The sequence below is a fragment of the Miscanthus floridulus genome, chromosome 2 (assembly GCF_019320115.1).
Source record: "Miscanthus floridulus cultivar M001 chromosome 2, ASM1932011v1, whole genome shotgun sequence".
NCBI classification, from domain to species: Eukaryota; Viridiplantae; Streptophyta; class Magnoliopsida; order Poales; family Poaceae; genus Miscanthus; species Miscanthus floridulus.
This window is the reverse complement of record NC_089581.1, coordinates 168,854,906-168,867,830: the sequence shown is the minus strand read 5'-3', so window position 1 is coordinate 168,867,830 and position 12,925 is coordinate 168,854,906.

The following is a 12,925-nucleotide window of genomic DNA, read 5'->3' as shown; positions in this document are numbered from 1 at the left end:
AAAAAATTCAAAAAAACTATTTCTTTGCCGAGGGCCGGCCCTCGGCAAAGAATTTTTAAAAAATCCTAAAAATTTCTTTGCCGAGGGCCATAGAGGAGGCCCTCGGCAAAGATTTTAAAAAAAATAAAAACTTTTATTTGCCGAGGGTTGGCCCTCGGCAAACAAATTCAAAAAAAAACATTTCTTTGCCGAGGGTCGGCCCTCGGCAAAGAAACCGCCAACGGCGCCGGCATCTGACGGCGTCTTTTCTTTGCCGAGGGCCATCCTGGCCCTCGGCAAAGGCTTTGCCGAGTGCCCGATAAAGGGCCCTCGGCAAAGACCCCTTCGCCGTCTAAAAATTCCCCGAGGGGTCTTTGCCGAGGACAGCCCTCGACAAAGCCTTTGCCGAGGGTTTCTAGTCCTTTGCCGAGGGCCAGAGGCCCTCGGCAAAGCATGCGCCTCCAGTAGTGATAACATCTATAATGTAAGTTGATATTGGCTATAATATGATAATATTCTATTAAATCTATTTCAAATTAAAAATATAACCTTGATAGATATTGTTTCTCTTCCATTGTAAGGCATAAAAACATTTAGTTGTAATATATCATAACTTTAATTTTCAAATTGTACTTGACTCCTGTACCTAAAATAAACGTGAGTTATGAGACGTATTTGAGATTGAATAGGAGGCGTCTTACATCTTACATGTAAGATCGTGGATGATGGAGGGCTCATATAGCACAAGGTGTAGATCTAACGGTTGTTACAGAGGAAGAGTAAGAACACGCATGACGGTGGGCGGAGGGCTTATATAGCACGACATATAGATCAAATAGTTACTATAGAGGGAGAGCCCTAAAAAACTCGCTCTTTTATAGTGTGATGGTGATGAGACGATGATTAATAACATGTTGGTAGAAATATTTATTTCTCATCAAATGTATGGAGTTCAAAGCCCATATTGTGTTTTTTTAATTGTTTATCATTTTATTATTATTTATCTGCCTGATTCTATGTATTTAGTTGAACGTGTGAACGGTGATGAATAAAGAAATATAATTGACGGAACTGGAAAAAAAGAATCAGAAAAAAACTGTGGTCGACGAGGACTTGCGCTATCGTTCCGTCCTCTCGTTGGTCTCTACAGCAAAAAAAGGAAAAAGTCCGAACATTCTTGGAAAAACTGAAAAAATAAAAAACCGAAACTAATAAACTTGCCGTGGCTAGTATTATTAGGAATAGATTTTTATTTTTTCCTATTTGGAACTGGATTAGGAATATGGGGTCAATTTGGATTATGATTTCTAACTGTTTATATAAAATAGGATAGACGTAGAGAGACGATCAAACACAATTTCCACATTCACGAAGTTAGTCGGAGCGAGTTGGACCAAGAAAATGGGTGCAGAGAAATTTTATTCCTTTAATATTAGGTAGAGATATCATGTAAAGCATGTGGCGTGGTGGTATGCAATCACTTGTTGGAGACTTAAACCTCATGTGGCTTGTATTTTTTTGTCTTTTTTACAGTTGTGGGTGTTTTTGTTGTTGGGACTCGGATGTGCTGGGAAAAAACACAGACGGAATAGGGACACGATGCGAACTGAAGCGTGGCGTGGACTCGGAAAGAAAAACAGAAGGAACAGGCAAAAAAAAGAGAGTATGGTAGAAATTGGGAAGCGGACTAGAATACGGATTGAACGTGGACTGGAATATGGATTGAACATAGACCGGAAAAGGAATCTAAGGAAGGAAGAGGTAGAAAAAAAGTACGACATAAATTTTGCCTCTTTATTATTAGATATAAATCTTTGTGCTTCGACGGCCCAATTATTCTCAGATGGGCTGTGAGCATGTGAACAACCTATTCTTCCACTCCCTAAAACACCTTATAAATTTTCGTTGTAAACTAAAGCTGATATTTTTGGAACGACAGCACTAGTGCCCCGACGTCCGGACGCCCGCGGCTGCTCCACCCTGTCCGCTCGGATTCGCGTGACACCCGCGCTAGGATCGTTTTCTGTGCTCGCATCTGAACCATCCACTTCTGTCGGGTACCATAAAAAAGGGTCCCCTAAGCAAAAACCGAAAAAATCGCTTAGACCCCGTCAAATTCAAAGCCAAGAGACAAACTATTGGCTAACCCCCGGCCTTGTCCGAGGCCACCGACTCTCCGCCTCGTTCGAGGCCTCGCACGAAAGGCCTCGGACGGCCTACCGAACCTCCGCCTCGCTCGAGGCCTCGCACGAAAGGCCTCGGACAGGGCATCAATTTTTCGTCTCACTCGAGGCCCCACACGTAAGGCCTCGGACGCGGTATCAATTCTCCGTCTCGCTCGAGGCCGGCTCGGCAATGGCTCCGTCACCTCCGCCTCGACCGATCTCCCTGACAGAACGCCACGCCCAATTAATGCGACCAACCACTCCCGCGACATCAGCCGGACGACGGCTCGACCAGCAGAGCGGCCGATGAGACAGGAAGTCGCATCAATACCATACCGTCCGGGACAGGATAGGGCAGGGGTTACCAGCCGCTGTGCTCGGTACTGTGCCCACGACCGATGCCCGCACTGCACTATGCTACCTAACCCCTGCTCCAGGAACAACGTGACGTGGGAAGTCAAGTCCGGGTCACTATAGCCTCGGAATCAGTGTATAGGACCGACTGCTCCCTCCAAGCCTCGGCAATCCACTTCAGGGTCTTAGCAATCTTGGGATTCGCGCCCGCCGAGCCCCCCACGATGGATCGGCCTTGGCACCAGCTGAGCCTCGGCTCTTCACACTATCAACACACAGCAACCGGCACGTCGCCCGCCATGCCCTGCGTCAAGCTAACACTGGAGCCCCCACGTCGCACAGGATCGGATGTGACCGGCACGTTGCTCCAGCACATTAAGGACAGGACCACTCCGTCAACCATGCCGCCACAGTGACAGGCTACAAGGCTCGGACACACCGCCTCTGTTCGCACGACGCCACGTAGCAAACACATGTATCACCCCTGACCCCCCTTCGACTATAAAAGAGAGAGACCGGGGCCGTTTCTAGAGGGGACAGACTTACTCTCACGCTCACACACACTCAGGCATAGACGAGTTCAAGAGATAGACGAACACAAGCTCGACACTCTATAACGTGCACGCTTTCCCGCTGCCTGAGATCAATATCTCAAGCAATCCACACCGCTTCACACAGAGACCTAGGACTAGCTCCCTCTCTCGCCCTGCTTGTAACCCCCTACTATGAGCATTTCGGTGCAAGGAATACAAGATCGATCCCTCAGACTAGACGTAGGGCACCCATTGCCCGAATCAATATAAACCTTATGTCTCTTTGCATCACCATCCGGGATTAGGGGCACGCAGTATATTTTCACTAGTTGGTTGAGGGTCCGCCGGTCCAAAACACCGACAGTTGGTGTGCCAGGTAGGGGCTCTACTACGTGTCATCTTCGTCATCCCGACAAGTTCCGGATGGCAAACCCCGTGCGACCACTGCGTCTCGGCACGATAATCTGGTTCGGGAGCCTAGAGTTCATGTCTCTAGGACATGAGTACGATATGGTACTCCTCTCACCCAGAGTCCCGCTGACCGTCGATGACATCACGCCCTAGTAGCCTAGGCGCAGGCGGTGCCCAGGCCACCGCTCTCATCACGCTCGCTAGGCACGGCACGGGCAGGACCACCCCGACACCACGCAAGCTCAGGGCAACACGCCGCGCTTCACCGGTATCCCACGCCCAGCTGTTGACACAAGATCCCTGGTTGGGGACCTGTCTAGCCTAAGCCTAGACAAGGGAAAGACGCCGGTGGCGTGCGGCGACGCCCCGTCATCAAGCTCTGCCCCACCACCTCCTGAGGAGTCGACTTTGGCAGAGCAAAGCCTGGCGATGGCACCATCCCCGTACCCCTTTGGGTTGAGAAATGCCGCCACCACCTATGCTTCCGCCTATGCTTCTGCTCACGCGGAGCCCTCAGGACGCCACCAATGCTTCGTCCTTGACTTCGACACCATGATTTTGACCCACACCCACGCTGACTCCTTGGAGGAGGACGAGGCGTGGGCCAGAGCGGACTTCTCTAGACTTCGCAACCCTAAAGCCATGCGCCGCTTCCTGGCCATGAGCGACTACTGCTTCGGCTACTCTGACTCTGACGATGAAGGCACTTACGACCCCACTCGTGAGTGCTTCCATGTCAGACTCGAGATGCCGAGCATAGGCGATGAGGACAAAGGGGCGGGTTCTCGCTCCCCGCCCCTCGAGAGGGCGTGCAACGCAGCACCCCCACGCATCGAGCCACGAGCAGCATGGAACGAGAACCTTGCCCCCGAACAACTTCAACATCTGGACCTAGAGCAGCTCCGTGAGCTTCAGGCCAAGGTCGAACAAGATCGGCTCCTTCTACAGTAGCTCTGAGACACTCTCGAGTAAGAACAGTAGGGTCGCGGCGAGGGCAGAGCAGCCTGGCGGAGGGCTCACGACGTCCACCACTGCATCAACAACGACGGGGGGGACAAGCAACCCTCTATCTTCCATCACGCTAGCCAGAACGTCATGGCCGCGGTGATGCTTCTCCAAACGATGCCTAAGCCCTCTACCACGATGGGGCGACGGGTCCACGGCGAGCTCTGGGACCTCCTCGAGACCACCGCGGTGCAGCAGGCCGAGAGCTCCGCCTCGCGATGGCACGAGGGCGCTTCGGAACTACCCGCGACATCGCTTCGGTGGGATAGAGAGGCCTTGGTTCGTCCTGAGCCTGCTCAGGCGCCAACAGCCAACAGGGCTCCCTCAGTACACGACCGCCTCGGTGCCCAACGCGAGGTGCAAGGCGACCATGATGTGGTCAGCAGGCGATGGCGCCACGAGAACGAGGGGCCCGCCTAGCCCCCAAGTCTTTGGCAGAGCTATCCACGCTGCTCATTTCCTAGCTCAGTTTCGGCAACCGGCCAACCTCACAAAGTACAGCGGCGAGACCAACCCCAAACTTTGGCTGGCCGATTACCGCTTGGCCTATCAGCTAGGCAGCGCGGACGATGACCTGCTCATCATCCACAACCTCCCGCTGTTCCTGTCAGACTCAACACGAGCCTAGCTCGAACACCTCCCTCCCTCGCAGATCCACGACTGGCGCGACTTGGTCAAGGTCTTCGTCGGGAATTTCTAGGGCACATACGTGCGCCTCGGAAACTCCTGGGACCTTAAAAGTTGTCGCCAGAAGCCGGGCGAGTCTCTCCGAGACTTCATCCAATGCTTTTCTAAGCAATGCACCGAGTTGCCAAGTGTTGGCGACTCGGAAATTGTCCAGGCTTTCCTCTCCGGCACCACTTGTTGAGACCTGGTCCGGGAGTTAGGCCGGAACATACCAACCTCGGCTGTCGTGCTCCTCGATGTTGCCACCAACTTCGCCTCAGGTGAGGAGGCTGTCGGAGCCATCTTCCCCGACAACAAAGCCAAGGGGAAGCGGAGGGACGAGGCCCCCGAGGCCTCGGCTCCCCACCTCCCTAAGAAAAATAAGAAGGGTCGCCAGGGCAAGCAAGAGGTCCTCGAGGCCGACCTAGTCGCGGCCGCAGAGCGCAAGAATCCCCGAGGCCCCAGAGGCCTTGGGCTCTTCGACAATATGCTTAGGAAACCCTACCCTTACCACTAGGGCCCGGTAAAGCACACCCTCGAGGAGTGCACCATGCTCCGACGTTATTATGCCAAGCTCGGGCTTCTTGATGACGACGCCAAGAATAGGGGCGTCGGCGATAGGGATGACGGGTTCCCCGAGGTGCACAACGCCTTCATGATCTTTGGCGGGCCTTCAGCGGGCCTCATGGCGCGCCAGCGGAAGAGGGAGCGCCGGGAGGTCTTCTCGGTGAAGGTGGCCGCTCCCCGGTACCTCAACTAGTCTCGAGAGGCGATCACCTTTGATTGGGATGACCACCCTGATTGTGTCCCAAACCCCGGGCAGTACCCACTTGTTGTCGACCCCATCATCGGCAACACCCGGCTCACTAAGGTGTTGATGGACAGAGGCAGCGGCCTCAACATCCTCTACGCCAACACCCTGGAGCTCCTGGAGCTCGACTAGTCACAGCTCCAGGGTGATGCCACGCCTTTCCACGGCATCGTGCTGGGGAAATGCATGCGACCCCTTGGGTGCATCAACTTGCCCGTTTGCTTTGGTACTCCCTCCAACTACCGCAAGGAGGTCCTCACCTTTGAAGTGGTTGGGTTCAAGGGGACCTACCATGCCATCCTAGGGCGGCCATGCTACGCCAAGTTCATGGCGGTCCCCAACTACACCTACCTCAAGCTCAAGATGACGGGTCCCAACGGCGTCATCACGATCGAGTCCACGTACGAGGATGCATACGACTGCGATGTTGAATGCATCGAGTACGCTGAGGCTCTCGTGGAAGTCAAGACCCTCATCGTCGATCTCGACCGGCTTGGTAGCGAGGCGTCTGACTCCAAGCGTCGCGCCAGGACTTTCGAGCCCACGGAGGCCATTAAGCTCATCCTGGTCGACCCCACCTGCCCCGACGACTAGGCGCTGAGGATCAACGCCACCCTCGACATCAAATAGGAAGCCGTGCTTGTCGACTTTCTTTGCATGAATGCCGATCTATCCGCGTGGAGTCCCTCGGACATGCCGAGCATACCAAGGGAGGTCGCCGAGCACGCCTTGGACATCCGGGCCAGTTCTAGACAAGTGAAGCAGCGCCTACGCCGATTCGACGAGGAAAAGCGTAGGGCCATCGGCGAGGAGGTGCAGAAGCTTTTGGCGGCCAGATTCATCAAGGAAGTGTCCCATCCGGAGTGGTTAGCTAATCCTGCATTAGTTAAGAAGAAAAATGGGAAATGGAGAATGTGTGTGGACTACACTGGTCTGAATAAAGCATGTCCAAAAGTCCCTTTCCCATTACCTCAAATCGACCAAATCATTGACTCCACTGCGGGATGTGAAACCCTATCCTTCCTTGATGCGTATTTTAGTTACCATCAAATCAAGATGAAAGAGTCTGACCAGCTCGCGACTTCTTTCATCACCCCATTCGACATGTACTGCTATGTGACTATGTCGTTCGGCCTTAGAAACGTAGGGGCCACATACCGGCGGTGCATGCTCTTGGGGTTCATAGTCTCGAAACGCGGCATCGAGGCCAACCCAGAGAAGGTCTCGGTCGTGACCAACATGGGACCAATCCAAGACCTCAACAGAGTACAGAGGGTCATGGGATGCCTTGCGGCCCTGAGCCGCTTCATCTCGCACCTTGGAGAAAAAGGCTTACCTCTGTACCGCCTCTTGAGGAAATCCGAACGCTTTTCTTGGACTCCCGAGGCTGAAGAAGCCCTCGTCAAACTCAAGGCACTGCTCACCAATCCTCCCATCCTAATACTACTGGCCGAAGGCGAAGCCCTCTTACTCTACATTGCCACAACGACCCAAGTGGTCAGCACGGCCATGGTAGTCGAGAGGCAGGAATAAGGGCATGCTCTACCCGTCCAATGACCTATTTACTTCATCAGTGAAGTGCTCTCCGAGACTAAGACACGCTACCCTCACATCCAAAAACTAATCTACGCCGTAGTCTTGGCTTGACGCAAGCTACGTCACTACTTTGAATCCCGCCTGGTGACCATGGTGTCATCTTTCCCCCTGGGAGAGATAATCTATAACCGGAAGGCCTCGGGTAGGATAGCCAAGTGGGCCATCGAACTCATGGGGGAAGCTCTGTCCTTTGCACCTCAGAAAGCAATTAAATCTCAGGTCTTGGCCGATTTCGTGGTAGAGTGGACCGACACCCAAATGCCACCTGCCCAAGTCTAGGCGGAATGCTGGACCATGTACTTTGATGGGTCCCTGATGAAGACTAGGGCAGGCGTGGGTCTGCTCTTCATCTCGCCCCTTAGAGTGCACATGCGCTATATGATTCGGCTCCACTTCGCTGCCTCCAACAACGCAGCCGAGTACAAAGCCCTCATCAATGGCTTGTAGATCGCCATCAAACTTGGAGTACGGCGTCTTGATGTACGGGGCGATTCGTAGCTCATTGTCAACCAAGTAATGAAGGAGTCGAACTGCCATGACCCCAAAATGGAGGCGTACTGCAAGCTGGTACGCTGCCTTGAGGACAAGTTCGACGGACTCGAACTCAACCATGTCGCGCGTAAATTCAATGAGGCCACAGACGAACTGGCAAAGATGGCGTCGGCACGGGCCCTGATCCCTTCGAACGTCTTCGCTAGAGACCTCCACAAGCCTTCCATCGACTAAGCCTTGATGGCAGAAGCAGGCCCACCGGTCGAGCCCACCACAGGGCTTGAGGCCCCCTCTATCACCAAGACTCCTTCGGTCGAGCCCGAGGTCATGGAAGTCAACGTAGAGCCTCCCGAGGCCAACCAGGGCATAGACTGGTGAGTCCCATTCCTTGATTGCCTCGTCCGAGGAGAGCTTCCCACAGACAAGACCGAAGCCCGACGGCTTGCTCGCCAAGACAAGACTTACGTCCTCAGCAACGGCGAGTTGTACAGGCGAAGCCCATCTAGCGTCCTCCAACGATGCATCACCACCGAGGCAGGTCGAGCCCTACTTTGGGACTTGCACGCGGGAGCCTGCGGGCACCATGCAGTGCCTCGGACGCTCATCGGAAATGCTTTTCGCCAAGGGTTCTACTGGCCAATAGCTGTTGCTGACGCCACCAAGCTCATATGCTCCTACGAGGGATGCCAGTACTATGCACGACAGACGCACCTCCCGGCCCAAGCCCTCCAAACCATCCCCATCACATGGTCGTTCACCGTGTGGGGGCTTGACATGGTTGGGGCTCTATAGAAGGCCCCCGAGGGCTACACCCATCTACTGGTAGTAATCGATAAGTTCTCCAAGTGGATCGAGGCTCGTTCGATCAATCAAATCAAATCCGAGCAAGTGGTGCTGTTCTTCACTGATATCATCCACAGGTTCGGGGTTCCAAACACCATCATCACTGACAACGGGACGCAATTCACCGGCCGCAAGTTCCTGACGTTCTGCGATGACCACCACATCCATGTGGCCTGGTCGGCTGTAGGACACCCTAGGACAAACAGCCAAGTAGAACGTGCCAACGGCATGATCCTACAAGGCCTCAAGCCAAGAATATACAACCGGTTGAAGAAATTTGGCAAGAAATGGCTTGCCGAACTCCCGTCAGTCATCTAGAGCCTAAGGAACACTCTGAGCCAAGCCATGGGGTTCACACCATTCTTCCTGGTCTATGGAGCCGAGGCTATCCTCCCCACTGACTTGGAGTACGGTTCCCCGAGGCTACAGGCCTACAACGAGCAAAGTAACCACACTGCTCGCGAAGACGCCCTCAACCAACTGGAGGAAGCCCGAGACGTTGCGCTGCTACATTTAGCCAAGTACCAGCAAGCCCTACGACGCTATCAAGCCCGGCGCATTTGAAGCCAAGACCTGAAAGTGGGTGACTTGGTGCTAAGGCTAAGGCAGAGCAACATGGGCCGCCACAAGCAGACCCCACCATGGGAAGGACCATACATCATCGCCCAAGTGCTAAAGCCTGGGACCTACAAGCTAGCCAATGAGAAGGGCGAAATCCTCGCCAACGCTTGGAACATAGAACAGCTATGTCTCTTTTACCCTTAAATTTCCAAGCATTGTATACATTGTTTCTCGAAATACAATTAAGAAGCGTTCTTTAGTTGTTCTAATCTTTCAAGAAACCCCCTGGGCCCATCAAGGGCCTCAGCGATACAATAACTCCATTAGGGAGACTCAGCTCTGCCTCTACAGAGGTGCCCACTGCGAGGCTTGAAAAGACATAGCTCTGCCTCTACAGAACCGAGCCTCCCTTGGGGGCTAGAAGGGAGGACTCCCCCCTAAGTCCCACGCACCATTTTTAGTCATTTTTCAAAAAAAATTCTACGCCAAACTCTCTAGCATGCTCTGACAAATCGATTGTAAAAAACCTAAGGACCGAAAGACTGTCTCAAGGCCAAAAGGTCGGCCGAGTCGTGAGATGGCCTACTCCTTCGGGCTACGGCACTCCCTCACCACCTTTTGCCCGAGGGGCAGCTTACGCTCCGAGGAAGTTTTTTGCAAGAGATATGTTCAGAGACGAGATAGAGGGCAGAGGCTCAGAAATATAATAAAAACGATTAAGAAACGTAGATGCACGAGTACTTTAAAAAGGCCTCGACGGCCACCAGCGTTATGATACGGTAACGTAATCCTAATCTATTTACATGGCCTCTTGGGCCTAGGTCAAGGCTCCAGGTCTCCAGCATCGGCAGACGGCGTGAAAGGGACCACCTCCTCTTCGAACAGCTTGGCCAGCGCTGTGCCAAGGCCCTCAGCCACCTCCATTAGCTTCGCTACCTCCTCATCGGCCTCCTCGTCATCCTTAGGCAAGACGTAGCTGTCACTAACGGCCTCAAGGTCAATGCCAGTGTAGCGCGAGGAGACGACAGCCAGGGCGCGCTTGACGCCCATGTGCAGCGCCCCCTGGAGTCGCTTGCGAACTTGGCCGCTCAACGCGACCAAGTGGCTCCTAAGGGAGCTGTCCGACTAGGCCCCCTCAACCTCTAGGGCCTCGTACATGGTACGGGCGGCACTCTGCAGCGTGTTGTGCTCCTTGATCTTGGCCTTGAGCACCGCCTGCACTGCGACAGAGGCCTCGACTGCCCGGGAAGCCACCTTCTCCAACCCTGCACCGAGACAACCAGGATGGGGTTAGGCATGAAATAAAATAAGCCAAACAGGGGCAAAGGACTATAGGACTCACCCTCGGCTTTCTCTTTCCAACACTGGGCCTCAACCCGATAGGCCTCGGCTTTCTCCTTCCAGCCCTAGACCTCGACCCAAGAAGCCTCGGCCGCCCTAGAAGCCTCTTTCTCCAGCTCTGCATCACACCAGGGAGTTAGGGGTCGAACACAAGAAAACAAATAAAACAAGGGGAATAGGACTCACCCTCGACCTTTCCCTTCCAGGCCACAGCCTTGGTCTAGGATGCCTTGGCCACCTTGAGGGCCTCTACCAGAGCGCCTTTCATCAGCAGGGTGCGCAACCTGCTCTGCCCCTAGCTACCTAGCAAGGGCCTTGGCAGAGGCCGTCGCTTCTTCAGCCTAAGACCTAAAGGTGCCCCGATCGCTAGCCACCCGGGTCAGCTCCTCCTCCAGCTCCTTGACCCGTGCCGCCAAAGGGGTGACCTGCTCCTAAGCCGTGGCCGCCTCGGCCTTCATATCGACACAACGAAGGCAGAGGTCCTCCAACTCTGTGCTCCACGCTGACAGAAGCTCATTGGCATCAGCGAGCAAGCCCTTCTGCCGTTGGAGCTGGTCCCAGATGTCCCTCTCCCGTCGGAGGAACAATGACTTCCCAAGAGACCGGGTCTCGAGCTCCTAGATAGGCAAAACAGGGGTCATTCACTGCAAGAAAACTCAAAAAAAGACGACACCACATGATAAAAGAAGGCGCGAACCTAGGCGACCCCGGGCAGATCGTCAGCCACGACGGACAGCGTTGTCCATAGCGACTGCTCCGCCAGCTGGCGGTATTGCTTGAAGGTGTCCCAGTGCCCCCCCTCGGCCGCGTCCTCGAGGGCGAACAGAGGCTCCCCCTCAGGGTCGTCCCAGCTCTGCCACAAGACACGTAGCTGATCCCACCTGTAGGGCTCAGGTCGTACCTACATGAGGGCCGAGCTTCCCTCACCAGAGGTCAGAGTCGGCTACTCCACGGTGCCAGCTACCTCGGCATTGACCTCCTCCTTCGCCCAGGAAGTATCATTGAAGGAGATTGAATGGACCTCCACTTCTCAAGCGCTCTCCTGCAACGGCAGCAGGCCTTGGATCGGTGGCGGTATTGAGGCTTGCCCCGCCTCCGCCTCCACTTCCTAGGCTGCCGGCTTCGCCGCACTCACGCTGGCTCCCGCCACCCTAGCCTCGGTGGTCTCGGGGGCTTCGGTCCCTGCCACTTCAGCCTTGGTGGTCCTAGGTGCCCTGGCCTCCATCACCTCAGACTCAGAAGTCTAGGGGGCCTTTGTCTCACCCTCGATGGCCTCAGCAACTAAGGGCGCCTTGGCCCCATCTGACTCGTGAGCCTCGGCCTCATGGGGCATAGGCATTTCCTCCCCCGCTCGCTCCATGGCCGCCCTGGTAGCCTCCCCCTAGGCGACCAGCTCCTTCAGGTCGGCCCTCGCCGATGCCACGCCACGTGGTATGGCGGCCTGCGCCTCCACCACCCGTTGAGCGGTGGAGCCCATGCTCACCTTGAGCGACTTGCACGGCGCCAGGGCAGGCACCTCCGCCTGACGCTTCCGGCTGAAGGCACACACCCACTTGGTCAGCATATGACCATAAAGCGAGCAGGAGACGATATGAACTCCGCTGAAAAAACACTCACCTTGAGTGGGGATGTAACCGCTTCGGCACTGCGACCCTCCTCTGTAATGGCGGTGGCGGTAGCGGTGGCACGACCTCTGTATACGCTAGTGCCAGCCGGCCCTCACCGGACTCCGGTGCCCCCTCAATCCTCTGTGGGGGTAGTTGCGTCGCCCCCGCCGCCACCTACTCCACCTCTACTAGACTACTGCTGAGCCCACCAGGCTAACAGCGTGCTTCCCTAATGCCCGTGCCTCGGGCGTGTCGGCCTCGGCCTTGGGGCAAGCGATCGCTGGCCCTGAGGCATCCTCTCCTCCTCCTCCTAGAAGCACTAGGCTGCTCGCCGATGCCCTAGGTGTTGTCCCCCCGACGTCGAGGAGATGGTCTAGGGGACCCCGCCCCACCTCGCTCTCGTCATCTCCACCTGAAGAATCTGTCGATAGTGATGGTGACGGAGACGCCTCCACTGGGAGGTCATCCTGCCTCTGCTGCCAGTGGCTGTCGGTGTTTCGGACCGAGAGGTCCTCAACCAACTAGTGAATTTATCCTACATGTTCCTGATTCTAGATGGTG